The 19,228-nt window shown below is 40.6% G+C and overlaps 1 protein-coding gene across 11 annotated transcripts in view; it reads left to right on the plus strand.

The window, feature by feature from the left end:
- The window catches only part of MBOAT2 (membrane bound glycerophospholipid O-acyltransferase 2), a 167,300-nt gene that overhangs the window by 97,931 nt on the left and 50,141 nt on the right, over positions 1 to 19,228 (plus strand). The window contains exon 1 of one of the 11 annotated variants that reach the window (XM_037026538.2): positions 10,367 to 10,389. The exons of 9 other annotated variants lie outside the window; for them this stretch is intronic. The gene's annotated coding sequence lies outside the window, so the exon portion shown is untranslated. Of the gene's footprint in view, positions 1 to 10,366; positions 10,390 to 19,228 lie in introns of those variants that run through there. One more of the 11 variants, XM_073216963.1, reaches the window with a different exon arrangement.

The following is a 19,228-nucleotide window of genomic DNA, read 5'->3' on the forward strand; positions in this document are numbered from 1 at the left end:
AGTGTTGTTAAGAAGCAAGTTCTCCCAGTTCTGATCAATAGATTCAATGTAGTTCTTACCAGGATTCCAGCTGGCTTTTGGTTGCAAAACTATAAATTCACTAAATTTCATCAAATTATACAATTAAATTAGGTGAGTTTTAGCATATACATTACTTGAAGAAAGTTGTTAAAAAGATGAAAACATTATAAAGGGAAGTACAAGAAAGCAGGTCAATATTGAAATAAAACAGCATACATTTCGAAAGTTGGTTTAAGGATTTTGTGTATTTTCTCATTTAGGCAAATTTATATGTGTTCATATGCATCCAGATTTTTCTGAGTTTACAGTTGACTCTTGAACAAGGGTTTGAACTGCATGTATCCACTTACACACTTTTTTTCCAATAAATATATTGGAAAATGTTTTGGAGATTTGCAACAACTAAAAAAAAACTCACAGCTAAACCATGTAGCCTAGAAGTGTCAAAAAAATTAAGAGTAAGGTGTGTCATGAATGCATAAAATAGATACTAGTCTATTTTATCATTTACTACCATAAAATTAACAGTAGGCAATTTTAGTTAAGTTTTGGGGGAGTCAGAAGTTATACACAGATTTTTGACTGGGGGTTGGGGGGGCCAGTGCCCCCAGCTGCTTTGTTAGCTGGACTAGCAGTTGTAGGTATAAGAATGAAGGGTCATCGTTTGTGATAACAACAAAGCAAAACTGGAGGAACCAAACAGCAGCAGACTCCCAGACCCCGAGAAGCGACCAGCGGTTACCGAAGGGGAGGGGTGGGGGGTGGGGGGGTGGGGGAAGCGAGGGAGAAGGGCAATGAGGGGCGTCATGATTGGCACACATGGTATGATGGGATCACGGGGAAGACAGTGTAGCACAGAGAAGACAAGTAGTGACTCTGTGGCATCTTACGCTGATGGACAGTGACTGCAATGGTGTGTGGGGGGGACTTGATAACATGGGTGAATGTAGTGACCACAATGTTTTTTATGTGAAACCTTCATAAGAGTGTCTAACAATGATACCTTAATTTAAAAAAAAAAGAATGAATGGTCAAAAGGAATGCTGAAAACCTAAAGTGTCCTCAAAGGAGGGAAATCTAGATGTTGAATGGGGGACTTAAGTATCTTTAACTATTGTAAAGGAATATATTTGCTGCTCTTTGGAGCCCTAAGATGGAATTGGTACCTCTAGTTGAAGTATGAAGAGGCAGGTTTTTTAGGCCAAGGAACGATGAAGTCAGTTATAGTGAGAATATTTAACAGTGTGATTTGTGAGGCGCTGCATTTGCAATTGGAGATATTTAATAGATGCTCAGGGGACATGTTGGTTTGGAGGAGGTAGCGAAGGCGCCAGGTGCTGCCTAAATTCTCCTCTGATGGGAATGCCTGACAAGCCACTTTGGGGGCTGCTGGAGCCACAGAATGTGAGATACTTATGAGCCCTTTTCTCTCTCTTTTATGCCACAGTTCTTCTCCTTTCTCTTTGGATACCCAGTACCTTTTTTTTTTGGTTCTCTGCCAGAACAGGTGGTAGAGGACGAGGGAGCTAGTGCTGGCCACCTGAGCCAGGGGGCGGCACCCTTATTTTATAGATAAACAAGCAGGGACTCTGAATTTTTAACATAACTGTTTGAGGTAACAGCAGAAAATGGTGGTTTTGAACTCACATTGGTTCTACTCTGAGATTTACTGTTTATTCTTTCCTAACAGTCATGCTGTTTTGAGTAATTAAGTTTCACCTGACTGAAATTCTTCACACTGTCATAGGCAGCTTGCCCCAGTCTCTGTTTGTGAAATGGGAAGCTCTTTCTGTTAAAGGAATTACATCAGCAGACAGAGGGGCCTCTCTCTTGAGAAGTAGGGTGAGGAAGGGTAGGTGAGCCTCTTTCAGTTTTGACATCATGCTGTGAGAACTGTCTCCATGGTTAGTGTGTGTGCGTGTTTGAAGATTTCTTGGGTGGGTGGGGTGGGTGGTGATTAACCTTTTCTTGCCTTAGATGACCTCTCTGTTTTCCCCAGAGATCATGAACTCTGGGAAGCAGCTGCCAGAGGCCCATTTCCTGGGACATGTGCAGTGGACAGAGTAGGAGACCCAGTTCTGGCATGACTCTCTCTTTGGAACTGCAGCCTCGAGATAAGGACAGCCCCCAACTCCTCCCTTCCCACCCATTGTCTCCAGACCCCTTTCCCTAGGGCACAAGACTTGCCATCACTCTGTCCTGTCAGTTTGTTTGGGCCTCCATTCTGGGTGGTTTAGCTCATAGGACGTTTGACTCCAGGCCAGGAGTGGGGAGCAGTGGGATTTGCTCAAAGACCACTTAGCCAGGACGTGGCTGCAGTGGGACCAGCGGTGGAGCACATTGCTCAGGCAGACGGTGGCGTGGGAGGGGCAGGTGAACTGTGCCCATGCGTGAAGGAGCCGTGAGCAAGAAACTCAGGGCAGCCCTTCCTGGACGACGTGATGCGTGGGTTTGATACAAGGGCTTTAGCTGCTGGGGAGGTCGTATGGAGGGCCTTTACTGGCAGGGTGGACGGCACAGGCCAGAGCACTCAGGCATGAAAGAGCAGGGCGTGCACGCATGCTCGCTTCATATGTACACCAGTTCTAAGGTGTGTTGCATGTGCAGTGCCTGTTACACACAATGCCTAGACACATGCTGAGGGGCGGGATGGTGTTCCATCTACAGGAACACTTCGTGAGGCCTTCCATCTCCTTCGGCTGGGGTGTGTTATCTGTGTAATTAGGCCCCTGTCCTGTCAGATGAGGAACAAATGAATCAGGTGTGTTTCATATGTACCGAGAGATGTAGGTAGGGCTAAATGCTTACTTTTTAAAATCCAGTATTTCTCTAGTATATACTATTTAAAAACACACTCATGTACTTTGCTTAATAAAGGAAATGTATGAGAACAATCTGAGTGTATATTTTGGTATGCTTGGTGTGTGTCCTTTTTTCTGAGCCCATTTCTCCATGAGTATTTTCCTTTCCTGGAGAATTAAGTCTCTGTCTTATATGGGCTTTGCCTACTTTCTTCCCTCTGTCTGGAGTATTCTACAGATGTTTCAGATTTCGCTTTGACATTAGATCTTTAGAAAGGCTTGCCTAGATGACCTAATCCATGACAAATTATGCTACACATAACAAATATGGAATTGTATTCTTTTCCTGCTGAGAATTTATCTTCAGTTTTTAATTATAAATATATTGGAGATTTACTTGAGTAATGTGTTTTGTCTTTGTAGACTGGAAATTCTGTGACTGCAGTCATGTCATGCCTGTTTAGTTTTCTGAATATAGTACAGTACCCAGAAGATTGTATGTCTTCTGTATGTGTCAGTGAATGAGTGAATAATAATGTGACTTCTGCATGACAGCAAGCCCTTGGCAAGTAGTCTCCTAGAGCTCTGGCTGCTGGGCCATAGCCTCTGCCTCTGTGAGAAGCCCCGAGCCCCGTCTCAGCTGCCCCGTGGGTGCTTTGTGAACAGGCCCTGTAATAGTCCTTGTTTTCTACTCTTCCTGGAGCAAAGGCCCAGCCCTGCTGCTCAGACTGGGGCACCTATGCTGGCTGGGCTTTCCTTCAATTGCTGTTTCCAGGGAGGGGAAGATGGGGCAGTAATAGCAGGGATGGAAATAGGGATGGGTGTACAGAGGCAGCCTTGCCCGTTTAAGTTACAGAGGAAGAAGAGCAGTGGAAATGGTCCAGGCATAGCCAGCTGGAATCAGGAAGACATTTTCCCTGGAAAGGTAGCAGAGTGTAGCTGGGTTCAGTGCTAATTACTAAGTTTCTGTGGGTGGGCATGAGAACCTACATGCCTTTCATGTTAGGTTTTTGTTGTTAAACTTTTATGTGGGGGAACTTTTTTTGAGTTCCAGAAAATCTCAAACTTTTGGAACACAGCAGAAAGGAATTTTATTTAAATATAAGTAGCAGAAATGTGGGATGGCTAAAAGGGGGAGGGTAGAAGGCCTGTTAATCTAGAGAGTTAAGCTTCATAATTGGTGAGCAATTTTCAACAACAAAAAAATAACCTAAAGAAAAACTGTGAAAGATGTAGGTATGTACAATACAATTGTACCCTATTTCCTGGATTGCCAGGCTGTGTATGGGATTATATCATAAGAGCTGCAGGAAAGTGATTTCAAACATCTCTGTCATACGGCTCAACACTCCACCAGTTTGAACAAGCATTTCTCACGTGCCAAAGTGTTTCCAGAAATTGAAAGGTAATGTAGTTGGGGGCCTCACTTTCTCAAATGCACTGTTGAATTTGGGATATTGAGACAGTCAAGTCATGCGACAAAGAACTTGTTTACGCTTCTGCTGGGATCCAGAGATAGAGAAAAGATATGCTCAAGAACTCATACACCTCAGCATCAAAAAAACAAATAATGATTAAAAAATGGGTGGAGGACCTGAACAGACATTTCTCCAAAGAAGAAATACAGATGACCAACAGGCATGAAAAGATGTTCCACATCACTAGTCATCAGAAAAATGCAAATCAGGACCGCAAGGGGATAAGACCTCATTCCAGCCAGAATGGCCACCATCCAAAAGACAGGAAATAACAAGTGCTGGAGAAAAAAGAACCTTCCTACACTGTTGGTGGAATGTAAATTGGTGCAGTTGCTATAGAAAGCAGTATGCACATTCCTTAAAAAACTAAAAAATAGAAATAACTGTTTGACCCAGTACTTCCACTTCTAGGAAGAAAAAAAAACCCTAATTCAAAAAGATATATGCACCCCTGTGTTTATTGCCACATTATTTACAACAGCCAAGATATGGAAGCGACCTAAATGTCCATCAATACATGAATGGATAAAGAAGAGGTGGTACATGTACACAGTGGAATAGTATTCAGCTGTAAAAAATTCCTGCTATTTACAACAACATGGATGGACTTAGAGGGTATTACACTAAGCAAAATAAGCCAGGTGGAGAAAGACAAATCCTGTATGATTTCACTTACTTGAGGAATCTAAAAACCAAGCAAAACAGAATGAATAAAACAGCAGTAGACTCAGAAACACTGAGAAATGACTGGTGATTACCATGGGAGAGGGGCTGGGAAGCCTGGGTAGGGAGGAGGAGGGGCATAAAGGGGCACAGTAATTCACAATCATAATATAAGTTGGTTACGGAGATGGTAGTATACAGCATGGAGAATGATTATGTAGTATCAGTGATTCTGTAACATCTTTCTATGTTGACAGTAACTGCACTAGTGGGGGTGAGGATTTAATAATATGGGTAACTGTTGAACCACTGTGTATAATTGAAACCAATATAAGGTTGCGTATCAACGATACTTACAAAAAAAAAGAAAAAGGAAAAGACATTCTCTGTCTCAGCACGCTGCGTACTGGCAGTCGCTTGTGGTCAGTGTTACAAGAGCGGGATGTGCTCAGGGCCGAGGGAGCTAAAGGAGGGAGTGGCCAGCTTGGTGTAGGAAACAATAGATACCTGATATTACATAGAATTATACTAAAGTATATTTTAAGTAATTGAGAAATATTAAAAACATTATCCTCAGATGCCTCCTTTATTGATATTAACATTGAGCGGCCAGCCAGGACATGAGAAGAGATGGAATTCAAATTCCAACTCCGCTGGGTGGCCATAGTGATTGACTGGATGATCCCTGGTTTGGAGTCAGTTAAATATGGGTTTGAATTCAAACTCTGATAAGTTTTTATTAGCTTTGGGTCCTTGGCCAAGTTACTTTGATCTAAATTAAACCAGTGACTCAGAGAAGAAGCATGTGCCTACCTGCTACATACTGTGGGTGTCCAGGTAATCCTTTGTTTGTATAAAGGGTTCTGCTAACAATACGAGATGTTCAAATTCTGGATGAAATGCTTTCAGAGGTCGTTCTTAGTTAGCAAAGTATTTTGTTGATTTTCTTCCTCTTGATGTCATGTCAGGGCTTGTTGCTAGTATTCATGCTGTCATATTTACCACTGTGCACTGTGCTAATTCACTTTTTCTTCTCCCCAGAATATGAACTCCTCGGCAGGGATATCTAACTTATTTTTTAATCCCATTGTTGAGCATTTAGGTGATAGAGGCTCAGTAAGTCAGGTCACCTCTTCTGTTCTGTTCTGTTGAGTGAGTATTGATGGTTCTTGCTTTTGAGCCTTTTTTCCCATCTGCTTTTGGTTTGGTATTTCCAAACAGATCTGTTCATTTGTGCTGTGGGCCTTAAGTGGCATGCTTGATGGGTTGCTTGGCAGCTCTGTGCAGGTTTCTTGCGTCCCTTCCTCCCCTCAGACTTCCCCTTAGACTTGCTGTAGAGCCATGGCCCGGGGGGTTGGGGTGGGGAAGAGGCACTTTTAGTTGATGTGGCCTTTATCTCAATCCACCATGAAGAGCAGACAGTACAGAGTTCATTTTCACCTATCATCTGCCAGTACTAACAAGACTCCTACAGTGTGGTTTCCTAGATAAAAATGTCGTTAGGAACTGCCTCAGCTTTACTAGGAAGGAATAATGATCTTGGAAGTGCCATCTGGCAGGGAGAAGTCTCAAGTCACTTGAAAATTTGTCTTCAGTGAAATTAATTAGCAGTGGTTAATGGCTCTGCAGGAACTCTGTGGGGAAAAATATTAACTTCACTGAGGACAATCCCATGATCCCTTGAGAGGGAATTAAAATGTGGCAGGAAGGAAACTGGACTCTTAGATTGTTTTCTTTTGTGCTCTCTGTGGACCATGTTCAAAAGCCTTGCCGTGGTTTGGAATAAAGATACAAGCCCTTTTGGATTGCTGTGCTAAAATCTGAATTCCAATTGGAAAACCATAAGTAATTCTAAAATTGATTTTTGTTATCTTATTCCCATAACAGCTAATGTTCTGGCAATTGTTGTGTACCAGTCATTGAACAAATCACAAGCATTGTTACTTAGTCCTACTGACAGCCCTTGGAGGTGGGTGTGGCAGACCTGTTTCAGAAACAGAAGCAGAAGTTTCTAAGTGGTAGGCCTGGATGGGAACTAGTGTGTCTGATTGCTTTTTACTTCTGCGCTGTATTCTAAGGATTAAACATTGTGATTATGAGAAGGTGTCATTAAAAAGAAATACCCTAAAATCGATTGAGGAGAGGTGATGGGAGCCAATAGGCTCCCCAACAGAGGCAGGGGTCTGTGTGTGTGTTACTCCTCCTTAAAGATTAAGATGCCTTTAGCCAAGAGGATGCAGTGGCCTCTTGGCATATTGTGCTTAGGATGTAAGGTTTTTGAAAATTCTCATTTCCCATAGGAAGGAAATCCTGTACTTGGTGACAGGGAATAAATAGGATGTTCCGGGCCTGACGGATTTCTGAAAGTCTTTAGCCAGAGCATCATTCCATAAAATCCCATACTGCGGAAACGGTGGGATTCAGATTCCTGTATACTGTTAAGTCAGTATTGTATCTCTTTTGGAGCTATTTGAATTCTAAGTATTATTTCCAACTTTAAACTGGATCTCTGTTAAGGAGGTTTTACTCATCCTTGAGTAAGTAAGCAAAGCTTATTTTTCCTTGGTTTAAGGGTTTTTATATGAAGTAGGTGGATTTCATTTAATGTGGGCATTCTTATAAGACTAATCCACAACACTTAGTAAATAACGGTATTAACTTTGTGTTTTCCTGTTGTATCTTAATGTTAGAGTAAAAAGTTTGCATAGGTTATTTACATAGTGGGGTTCTGGCAGGTCAGGTCTGTTTAAAATGTCAGATTGATAGCTGACACTCCAAATTAATCAGTTAAAAAACAAAAGAGGGTTTTGAAGATACTATCCAATTAGATGATATAACTTCCTTGTTTTAAAAATAACAACTAATGTGTTATTAAAAATAACCACATAGTTGTAATAATTATAAATAAGAATACGTCTTATTGGTAAAGTGTAAGGACTCACTACTTCTGGAAACTAATCTTTTACAAGATCCTAATCCTTGCCAGAATGTTGAAAGAAAAATTAAGAACCCCGCACATAACCATTTATGAGAATGAACAAAATCATTCAGTTGTGTGGCAGCTGTGGGTGTCCAGGTAATCCTGCACCATGCCATCGATGTAAGGTATGTGGTCCATGTTGTAGTTCTGTGAGGGAAAAGGTGTGTGTGACTGGGCTTTCTTTTCATTTTTTTTTCAACTTTTAAGTAGGAAACAAAGAATTTGTTTTAAAAAATTAGGGCTTGCTAAGTGATGACTCTGACTGTGGTGTGTCGTTATGGTGAACGTATTGACATGCACAAGTTTTGTGTTCACTATGTTGGAAACAGTACGGTTTAATAGAGTCTTTGGACTTTGACTTTGGAATTTGAATGATGGAGTGACTTCCAGGCACCAATCTGAGTTGAGACTTTTTTTTACCGTCACCCTATGTAACAGTCCCAACAATCCACCTAGTGTGGAAGGTGTTATTGTCTGGTGTTAAGATGAGGAAAGTGGGGTTCCAGAAGGTGAAAGTCACTTGAACAAGTTCACAAAACCAGTAACTGTCAGCCCTGGAATTCATGTATGAGATTCATATGTGTTGTAACATTGCTTATTTACTGAGGTTCTTTCAAAGGTTTTTTTTTTCAAGTTGGAGAAAGAAAAATCTTTTCACCTGTTTACCAGATGGCATAAACATCATTGTTTATTTTTTGAAAGGATAATGAGCTCCATTGAGATGTATTGTGACTGGCTTTTTCTTACTCTTTATTAGAATGCAGTGTTGGGTCTTTTAAAAGGGTTTAATCTTTGAATAAATATCTGAATAATATTTTAATCTCTAAAATCTCTCCCTTTATTTAAACTTGTTCATATGTATATAAGTGCTATGCTTGAGGTTAATATTTATTAAAATACATAGTATGTCATTACTGTCATTTGATGAAAACCAGAATTTTAAAATACTTTTAGATGTATTTATTTGTAGGGAAAGAGTACTGACCTCCTCCTCTCTGTTGCTCGTTTATTAAATAATTCTTCCTTAGAGCAGTTATGGAAGGACAGACAAAGGGTCACAGAGGAAGTGTCTGATGACCTGGGAAACTGCTAGGCATTTTGGTGGAAGGACATCACAGCCAGTGAGCCTGGGCATCTACTTCTCACAGTGAGGTCTGAGCATGTGCTCAAACTTAATGAAGCACAGGAGAGATGGGATTGCTTGTCTTTCCTGGCCTAGAAACTAGCATTGGCATATTACTGAGTATGTCTTAGCCTGACTTGGTTTAGGAAGAAGGTGACAGGATCAGGATGGACTGGGCACGATTTGCTTTTCAGATTTTTGAAAAATCTTACATAGAACTCATATTATTGTTGGAACGTAGTCCCCTTTCAAAACTCTAGTGATTAGAGTTATTATGTGCAAAGCTTTTTTTTCTTAAACATGAAAGCTTTAAAATGTTTAGAAAACAGATTTAAAGAGTTCAAAGTAAAATCCAACCAAAGAGAATGGTAGAATTAAGAAGTGAATAAGGTGAAATCCCTGAAGGACAACTGAACACTTTAATCACACTATTGGCAGTTAAACTACCATGAATAGCTAACATTTATTAAATGCACATTCTGTCAGTAACATGTTAAATGCTAAAGTGCTTTGCTGTTTGAGCCTTACAACTGCGCTGTCCTGTCATACTGTTGTCTCAGCTTTATCATTAAGAAAACGGAGACTCAGAGAGGTACATATCTTCCTCACGTCCATGCAACAGGTCCTCAGGAGGTTCACATTTTGAAACCACATCGGTTCAATGCCCAAACCCCATGCACCCAGCCACTTAACTCAGCTCCTCCCGTCATTTCACGATGTGGATTTTCCATGGAACTGTTTGGCATTGCACCCCATTTTATTTTGGACTTGTTTTCCTTCATTGTTAATTGGTGTATATGCAAGTAATATAAATTATTCTTAGTGTGAAGACTGAATAGGGAAGCTAAAATTTTTAGTTCTAATTCTTGGATTAGTTTCTTAATTTATCTGGGCTTCATTTGATGTGTCCTCTTAAGTGTAAGAGCCAGACCTAAATGATTTTTCTTGTTGCCAATACACCTAACAGAACATACTTTTATTAGTAATAGTGTTTTCCATCACAATAAGTTTCCCTCTTTGTAATAAAGGGTTATATCAGAATTCGGGGGAGTACAATCATGACTGGTATATCACACACCTTCACCAAACAACAAAACAAAAAAGGTGCCAACCGAATTTGATATCTGATTTAATTTTCGTGTCTGCTAACCTGTCAGGGGGGAGTTCTGCCTCCCCGCTTGTTTTCCTTCCAGTCTTGGGGCTAATCTGGCTGCTCTGTACTCTGTCACTCCAAAGTGCCGTCCTCTGCCATCCTCTAGGTCAGGAGTTTGCAAAGTGTGGTCCAGAGAATCCTGAGAGTCCCTGAGATCCTTCTAGGAGGTGGTAAGGTCAAATCTATTTTTATAATAACATGTAGACATTATTTAATTTTTTAATCTTTGTTGTCTCCTGAGCGTATGATGGGGCTTCCCAAAGCTACGCGGTTTGTGGCACTGCAGTGGAGTCATTTGGGAATCCAGCTGTCTGCTGTTGAGCCAGACATTGAAGAGATTTGTGAAAGTGTACAACATTCACTTTTCTCACTAATTTTTTTTAAATACACTTATTTTTCATAAGAATGTTTATGTTGGCATGAATAGGTTTATTATCATTCTTGAATTAAATATCAGAATTCTCAGTTTTATTCTAATGTGGTAACATCAGTGGTTGTTGTGCACGGGTTTATGCTTCATTAGTTTTCTCAGTAATTATTAAGAGGGGAAAGGATCATGAGACCAAAAAATTGGAGAACAGCTCTCTAGCATTCTTTCATGCCTATTGTAGCCGGCCTTGCGGAGCACACGCCCAGCCTCTGATCAGAACCAGCTGAGCTCGCAGTGTCCTTCCTGTGCGCACCTCGCTGTCCGCTTGTCTGGGCTGCTCTGCTTCTGAAATCTAACCCCTGCACCAGCTGAGACCACAGCCCTCTGTATGGCCGCTCCCCTACTCCCTTGCTCCTGCTGGGTCCTCCACGATTGGCCTCTGCCTGGTGGGGCGGTGGACTGATGGACGCGAGCAGAGAGGAAGCCGTGACGCTCTTCCCACTTCCACTGCCCCGCTTCTGCTGGTCAGGGTCCTCCTGGCTGCACTTCCCTGGTGAACTTCATCCCTGCCATTCTCGCTCCCTCTTTCTCTTTCCATACACCACCAGGCGGATGTACACTCTCGGATGCACACAGACCTCTTCTTGGACGTGGCAGCCGAGTGTTGGCAAGACCCACAGCTTAATGATTCCCTCTTCGTTTCGGGCTTCCCATCTCCTGAAAATTATTTTAATTGATGTTTTTCAGTTCCCTTTCCCATTCTTTTCAAAGATTAGTCTAAATTTTAGCAACCTTTAAGTGCATTTACCTTATTTCTGTCCTCTCACACTTAACAGAAAACATAAATTCATAACTGAGAGTTCTAATATGAAGATACAGATGATTCTTGGCAATAATCATTGAAGATGCAGGATAAGGTTTAATATAGTAACAGAAAGGAAGAAAAAGGAGGGTAAGTGACCCCTGGAAGGAGGAGGTGTGTGTTGACATGTAAGGCATGTCCAGCAGCGCCTGGCCTGTCGTAAGCACTTGTTAGTTGTCATTTCCCTCCTGACCCCACAAGCTGGCTGCCGACCCACAGCTGCTGCTTGTCACCGTCTCTTCCCTGGACTTGTCCATTGGCCTGTCTGTTGGCCACCCTACGCTCTGCTCTGTCCTGTGCTCTGCTGCCCAGATGATCTGCTTAAAAACCTGCCCGGCCTGGCTCTCTTCTGCTTCAGACTCTGTGTTGGCTGCCACTAGCTGGGCAGCCTGGCAGGCTCTGCGCCTTTGCCAGGCCTTCCTCTCCACAGGCAGTCACAGGGCTCGCCCCTCATCCCAGAGCCCAGCCATAATGAGCCATCTGTGGTTCCGTGTACACACTCTACTGTCTCACACTTGGGTCCTTTGTGTCTGCAGGGAAACCCCCACCCCGGTGTGAGTTCCTGCTGGCCTTTCAGGGCCCTGTTCATATGTGACTTCTGGACTAAAGCCCTTTGCCCTTTTCCCCTTCCTGATGAATTAGTTGCCCTCACTTTGTGTACCTTCTGCATTTCACATGTTGTGCTCAGTGCATGTTTGTTCACAGGTGGTTTCGCACTGCAGCCAGGGGTCTGACTCGAGCCACTGCCTTCTCATCCTGCGCACCTGCCCATAGCTCTGTCATGCCTCTCTGCCTCAGTCCCCTCATTGGTAAATCCGGAATAATGATAATACCTACCTCACAGGATTGCAGTGAGGATTAAATGAGATAATATACTGTATTTCATTAGTTATAAGAGACCGTTGATTGAAGATGTATCATTATTTTATATACCACTAAAAAGGATGATAGGCCATCAGTTGCGAGCAGATTCTTGACTTCAGGAATGTTAAAATGTGAAAATACGCAATCAGATTCAGTGAGATAAGGTATGCAAGCCCCCTGGGGTGGCGCTGTGGGAATCACGCCATGCATATGGTAGCCAGCACGTGTTGTCCTCCCATACTGGCCTTGGGACCTGAGAGGACAGAGAATTACTCAATTTTGCATCCTCAGAACCTTGCCACAGGATTAAATGATCAGAATGTGTACTTCAATGTGGCTGAATGACTGCTCACTAGCAGACCATTCTCTCAGACCTGTAAGTAGTGGGCAGACAGAAATATGTATCTTTTCTTTCATGTCCCAATTTCTGCGAGGTCCTGACCGGCTGAGCTTTTACTCAGCTGTGGCGATGTGTTCTTCCTGTTGCTACTTCTTGGATCTTCCATATTAAGAGCCACAATATGGATTATGGAAAACTGTAATTCAGTCTTTCTTTTTGCTCTTTCAATTGAATCACTTATTTTTCTGCTTTCCGTCCAAATGTTTTTTCACCCTGAAATATAATAAAAGGATGAATGGTCTTCTCTGCAGGTAGGGAGTGCGATCAGGACCCTTTATTAAAATGCAGCCAGCCCCTGGGGAACAGAAAATGATAGGTTCCTAATCTTCTGCTTGGTAGAGGCCCAAGGTCTTTGTTTTGGGACTGGTTGGGTGATATGGAGCCTTTTTCAAATTTTTTTTTTTCAGAAGCCTTGTTTTAGAAGCAACTAGAATAGATTGAAATCTAGATGCATCTTTTGTGGATAATGATCTTTCTCAGTTGCTCCAATATTCCATCATTACATTGTCAGATGTAGTTTTGATGCTATTAAAAGGTTTAAATTTTTGTTTGGTATATTTATTGATTTACTAGGAGAGGCTGAATTAGGGACTATTAATCAGATGATATTTTGAACTAGAATTCAAATGTCTTGAATCTTGATGTAAACTGTAAAAGTATGTGTTTTCAAAGATAAACTTAAAACTATCATCTAAAACCCAATTTTATTTGTATATTTGAGTCAACTTTAGAAAGAACAATTAAGTAAAACTACATTGTTACTGAGCCAGGTGTGGGAGCAAAAGTTGGATTTTGTAAGAAAGCAGAACGATAGCTTTGGCAGTTTGGTTCCATTCCTGTCATCTGTAAACAAGGTGAGAACAGGAAAGAATCGAGTGGCTGCATGTATCAGTGTCACTATTTGTGTGTCTGTTCTAGTGAATATAGCTAAGCTCCTTTCCTTTTTTTCTTTCATGAATAAGGCTTTGTAAAAGAACAAACAAAGCCCCTCATGATTTCTGTTGTACTTGTGACTCATTGAGATTTCTTTGTTCCAGTTGAGAGAACACCTGGTCAGGAAGGCAGGGCAGGTACCAGAGCAAAGCCCTGACCTCTCACAAAGAGCAGAGTTTTAGTGAGGAATGTGTATTGCCTGCAGGTCTATAAGGCAGGAATTAAGAGTATGTTCTGGTCCCCAGATGCCAGAAGCTGGTGCATCTCTATTCAGGGAAAAGCCTAGAGTGGGGATCCTGGAGAGGTGACTACTTCACCCTGCAGAGGACAGCGGCGTCCTAAAGTGACGGAGCAAAAGGAGATACCGCTGGACCTTCTGTGAAAATAGCATGGCTGTCTTTTTTGGTAAAGCAGATGATTTTTATAGTATTTTTAAATTCTTCTGATGGTGTAGCAAATATAAACTGATTTCCTATTGACGGAAGTCTGTTCACTCTCCTTAGTGAGGTCTGGCGCCCCCTCTTGCCACCAAGACTTCTCTAGGTTCAGATAAGTTCCTGATTTTCTGTGTTGGAACTTTGGCCTCCCCTTCAGAAATAATATTTCTGTGTTAGCCTACAAAAACCCTACAGAAATCAATGGAATTTTCCAGCTATTGAGGAATGAAGAAGTCAACGCATTTTCTCCCTAAAAAACAGCTATAAAACTGGACCAACTTGTCAAAACCATTTTAGAGCTCTGGAAATTGACCAAAAGCAAACAACAGTTTGAGAAGCATTTATTCATAAAAAAAAAAAAACCCTGCTGACCTTTGAGTAAGAACAGTGGAAATATGATATTCTTGCTTGGGGTTGCCTCCATTCCTCATGTCTTGGCAAAGTAATTCTACTAGTGGAGGGCTGGCCATGAAAACAGCAGCTTCGATCCCAGGGGCGATTGACTTGGTTTGGAGCAGAGGGCAGAAAACCAGTTCAGTGGCTGACAGAGGATGCCTCTGGCTCTCCTATCCTGAGGATGTGGCCCATACATTTGAACAGAGACCCTGAAAATGAGAGCCGTGACTGACTGGAGGCTGCATTTATGCCCAGGGGAGGCCCAAGAAGGCCTAGGGGAAATAAGGGCTAGGGCAGACTTCAAAACAACTTGACCACTGAATGAGCTCTCCAACCAACACCTAGATACATTGGCAGCGGGTGGGATCCATACTGGCTGAAGGTGTGGGAGCACAAGCTCTGACTACTCATTGGCTGTCCACTGAAATGTAGCAGGCCCAGGGGTGACCGCTAGAGCAAGGCTGAAAAATAAAACCGAGAACTTGAAAACAACAGAGGGCATCAGCTGCTGCCGTGCCATGGGTGAGAGATTCAGCAGATGAAGTCCTAGCTAAAAAGCAAACAACAGTGCTACAATCAAGCTTAAGAAATAAAAAAACAATCAAAATTGAGTTACTATATTGAGTATTTCACATGTTCAGTTTTAGATAAAAAATTATAAAAAGGGAAAAAAAGCAGTCAGTTGAAATTCTTTAAATGGACCCAGAATTTGAATTTACCAAAGGTGTCAAAGCAGCTATTATAAATTGAGAATATAAAAAGGATGAAAGGAAGGTATGACCATGATTCAATAAATAGGGAATATCAATAAATAATAACTATTAATGTAAGACCTAGAGTTGAAAAAAGTTAATAACCAAATTGAAAAATTTATTAGATATGCTATATATTGATTTATGATGGCCAAAGGAAGAATTAGCGAACTTAAAATTGAATCCATAGATATTAGCCAGTCTGTACAAAATATTAAAGAAAAACAAACAGCCTGGAGACATGTAGGACAATATCAGGTGTACCATCATGAGTACTGAGGTTCCAAATGCAGAGAGAGAAAGGAATAGAAAAAGCATTCGAAGAAATAATGGTCAACAGTATCCCAGATTTGATAAAAACAATTAATCTATAGATCAAAGAAGCTCAACAGACCCCAAGTAGGAAAAAAAAAACCCTGTATCTTTACCAAGATACATAGTCATGCTGTTGAGAGACAGAAACAATGAGAACATCTTGAAAGCAGCAAGAGAAAACTCTACATACAGAAGAACAGTACAGTCCTTGCCAGAAACAGCGGTGGCCAGAAGGAAGTAGAATGGCATATTCTAAATGCAGAAAAATAATGTCAACCACAAGCTCTGTATCCAGCAAAATTATCATTTGAAATGGAAGGTGAAATTAAGACATTCCCAATTAAACAAAGACCTGCCTTACAAGAAATTCTGAAGGAAATCCTTTGGTTTGAAAGTGTAACAGACAGTAACTTAAATCCACAGGAAGAAACAAAGAACTATGGAAATGGTAAATATAAAAGATGGTATATATATATATATACATATGTGTATATATATATGTGTGTGTGTATATTGTATATATATATATACACATTTTCTTAATTTCTTTAAAAGATATAAAACTATATAAAGCAATAATTGTAAGTCTGTGCTATTGGGATTATAACACATGTAGGTGTCATACATATGACAAGAATATCGCAAAGGATGAGGGGGGATACGGAGCTGTATCAGAGCACATTGGCTATATTTTATTAGAATTAAGTCAGTACTAATCTGAATTAGACAGTGATAAGATACATATTGTAACCCCAGAGCAATCACTAAGACAATAACTAAAAAATACACAATGAAAAAAATTAATAAAGGAATTAAAATAGTACACTACCAAACTTTTTTTTTAACAAAAAAGAAGGCGGTAAAGGAGGAACAAAAAAGAGCTGAAACAAAGCTAAAACAAACAGCAAAATAGCAGATGTAAATCTAGCCATATCAGTGATTACATTAAATCAATCAAAAGACAAATTAGATAAAGAAATATAATCATATGCTCTGTACAGACATTCTTTAGATGAAAAGGCATGAATAGCTTACAGGTAAAAGAGTAGAAATGGTAAATCTTGCCAACAGTAGCCAAATGGGTGCTGGAGTGGCTGCAAAAAAGATTTCCAGAAGTAATAAATGAGTTTGTCAAAGTTGCAGGATATAAGATCAGTATACAAAATCAGTTGCATTTCTATATATTACAAATAGTCCAAAAATGAAAGAGCAAAAACAATTTTATTCCCAGTATATCAAAAAGAATAAAATACTTAGGAACAAATTTAATAGAAGAACTGCAAGTACACTTAAAAACTAGAAAATATCCCTGAGAGAAATTAAAGAGGATTAAATGGAGAGGTAGTTCATATTCATGGGTTGGAAGACTATATTGTTAAGATGGTACTTCTCTCCAAGTTGTTCTACAGATTCAGTGCAATTTTGAACAAAAATTCCAGCAAGCTTTTTAAAATAGAAATTGGCAAATCAATCATAAAATTTACATGAACTACAATGGACCTTGAGTATCCGAAACAATTTTGAAAAAGAACAACAAAGTTGGATTTACACTCTCCAGCTGCAAAACTTACTCTAATGGCACAGTCATAAAGGTGCTGTGATAGTGGTGGAAGGATAGACATGTAAATTATTGAAACAAAACTGAGAGTCTAGAAATAAACCCTTATATTTATGGTCAGTTCATATTTGACAAAAGTGCTAAGGCTGTTCAGTTGGGAAAGGAAGGTCTTTTCAGCAGATGGTGCTGTAACAGTTGGGTGTGAGAAGAAATGAACCTAGACCTACCTCATACCATACATAAAAATTAATTCAAAATGTATCATCAACCTAAATGCAATAAATGAAACTATAAAACTATAAGAAAACATAGAAGGAACTCTTAATGACTTTGGGTTAGGAAAAGACTTAGATATGACACCCAAAGAATGATCTATTTAAAAAACTGATTAATCATAGAATGAAAACTTATGCTCTTCAAAAGACACCTTTAAGAAAATGAAAAGGCAAGCCACTGGAAGAAAGTATTTGCAAAACATCTATCTTATATAGGACTTGTATCCAGAATATGTAAAGAACATTTACAACTCAATAGTAAGACAAACAACCCATAGTCTTTCTATTCTGGGTGTTGAGGCTCATGAACTGTCTGCCTTCCTGGAATTAATATTCAAATGTGGAAGACAGACAACAAGCTGCTAAACAAATACACAAGCAGTTATTTCACAAAGTGATATGAATGAAATAGCAGGGTGCTATTTAGATGAGCTGAGAATCAAATGATGGGAATGAGCCAGCTATTCATGGAACCAGAGGGAGGGCACCGGAGGCTGATGAAGGAGCCTGTGTGAGGCTCTCAGGAGTGTTTGCTGTATTCTGAGACTGTAAAGAGGTCTGGTCTTGCTGGTGCCTGGTGATAAGGTCATCTGTGGTATCAGATGCAGTCAGAGAGGCAAGCTGGGCCGGAATGTAGCTTTATGTGCCATGGGAATTCCCACGGAAGCCCCACTTCCATCCCCACCACAGGAATTGTAAGCAGGGGGCCATATTTTGTCAAAGTATTACTCCTACTGCTCAGTGTAAACAGGATTGTTAGAGATTAAGAGTGGTAACAGGAATGCAATCAGAGCATACTGGGAAGTCAAAAAGAGATGTTGGTAGCTTAATCCAGAAGAACAGCCGTGGACACAGAAAGGTGTATATAGTTGAGTATACTTTAGAGGTAGAACTAATTGATAGATTGGTGTGAGCATGAAGAAAAGGGAGGAATCATCTTTTCAGATTTGAGCAGCTGGGTTGATTGTGTTTCATGCCATGGGGAAGGTTAGGGGAGAGACAGTTTATTGATCAAGAGTGCTTTTTTGGCCACGTTAAGTTTGAGAGACCTTATTAGACATTCATATGAACTGGCTGGCTGGCAGTCAGACAAGTCTAGTGTTCAGGGTAAAGTCTTTCAAGCCTTAGAATTAAATGAAATAATGTAGGGAAAAATGTAAAAAAAAAACCAAAAGCTGCTGCTTGAGGCTTAGTTTAAGCAGCTTGTCTAAAGTCACAGAGCAAGAGATCAAGCCAGCATTCCATCCTTGACACCTTAGTTTTAAAACCTGACTTTTTCTTCTCAGTTTCTATAGGCAGTATGTTATGAAAAGTGTTTTTTCTTTTCCCTGTAAGTTCTCAGCACTTTCTTTCACATCCTCTACCTTAGCTAGGAACTTATTTACTTATTTCCTCATGGTGTTTAAGTCAGGTGGTCAGACTTCCAGACTTTCTTACAATCCATCATTTATGTAATGGTCCTTATTATTCTCCTAAAAATTATTTAATCATCTTACTTCTTAGCTGAAAGACCTTTGCATATAGGAGAATAGCCAAAATACCTACTCAGGAAATCCATGACCTTTCAGAATACTTTGAACCCTATTTTACTAAATAAACTTCTTTTCTGTTGTTTTTCCCAGTTTTTGCTAGATAGGTGTCATGCTGGGCACAACATGACATGCGACTCTTGGCTCTATGCACTCCACTCCCTGGGAAGTTCGTCTGCCCTGTATTGCTTTTATTCTGCTTTTGGAGCCTACATTGATGTCGCCGTCCTAGGAGGAGCCTTAGTTAGTTCTCTGCCTTGTGGTGGTCTTCTCACACTACTTCTGTTCTGCCACTTGCCCACCTTCCCATAACCATTA

Source organism: Manis javanica, chromosome 1 (genome assembly GCF_040802235.1).
Source record: "Manis javanica isolate MJ-LG chromosome 1, MJ_LKY, whole genome shotgun sequence".
Taxonomy (NCBI): domain Eukaryota; kingdom Metazoa; phylum Chordata; class Mammalia; order Pholidota; family Manidae; genus Manis; species Manis javanica.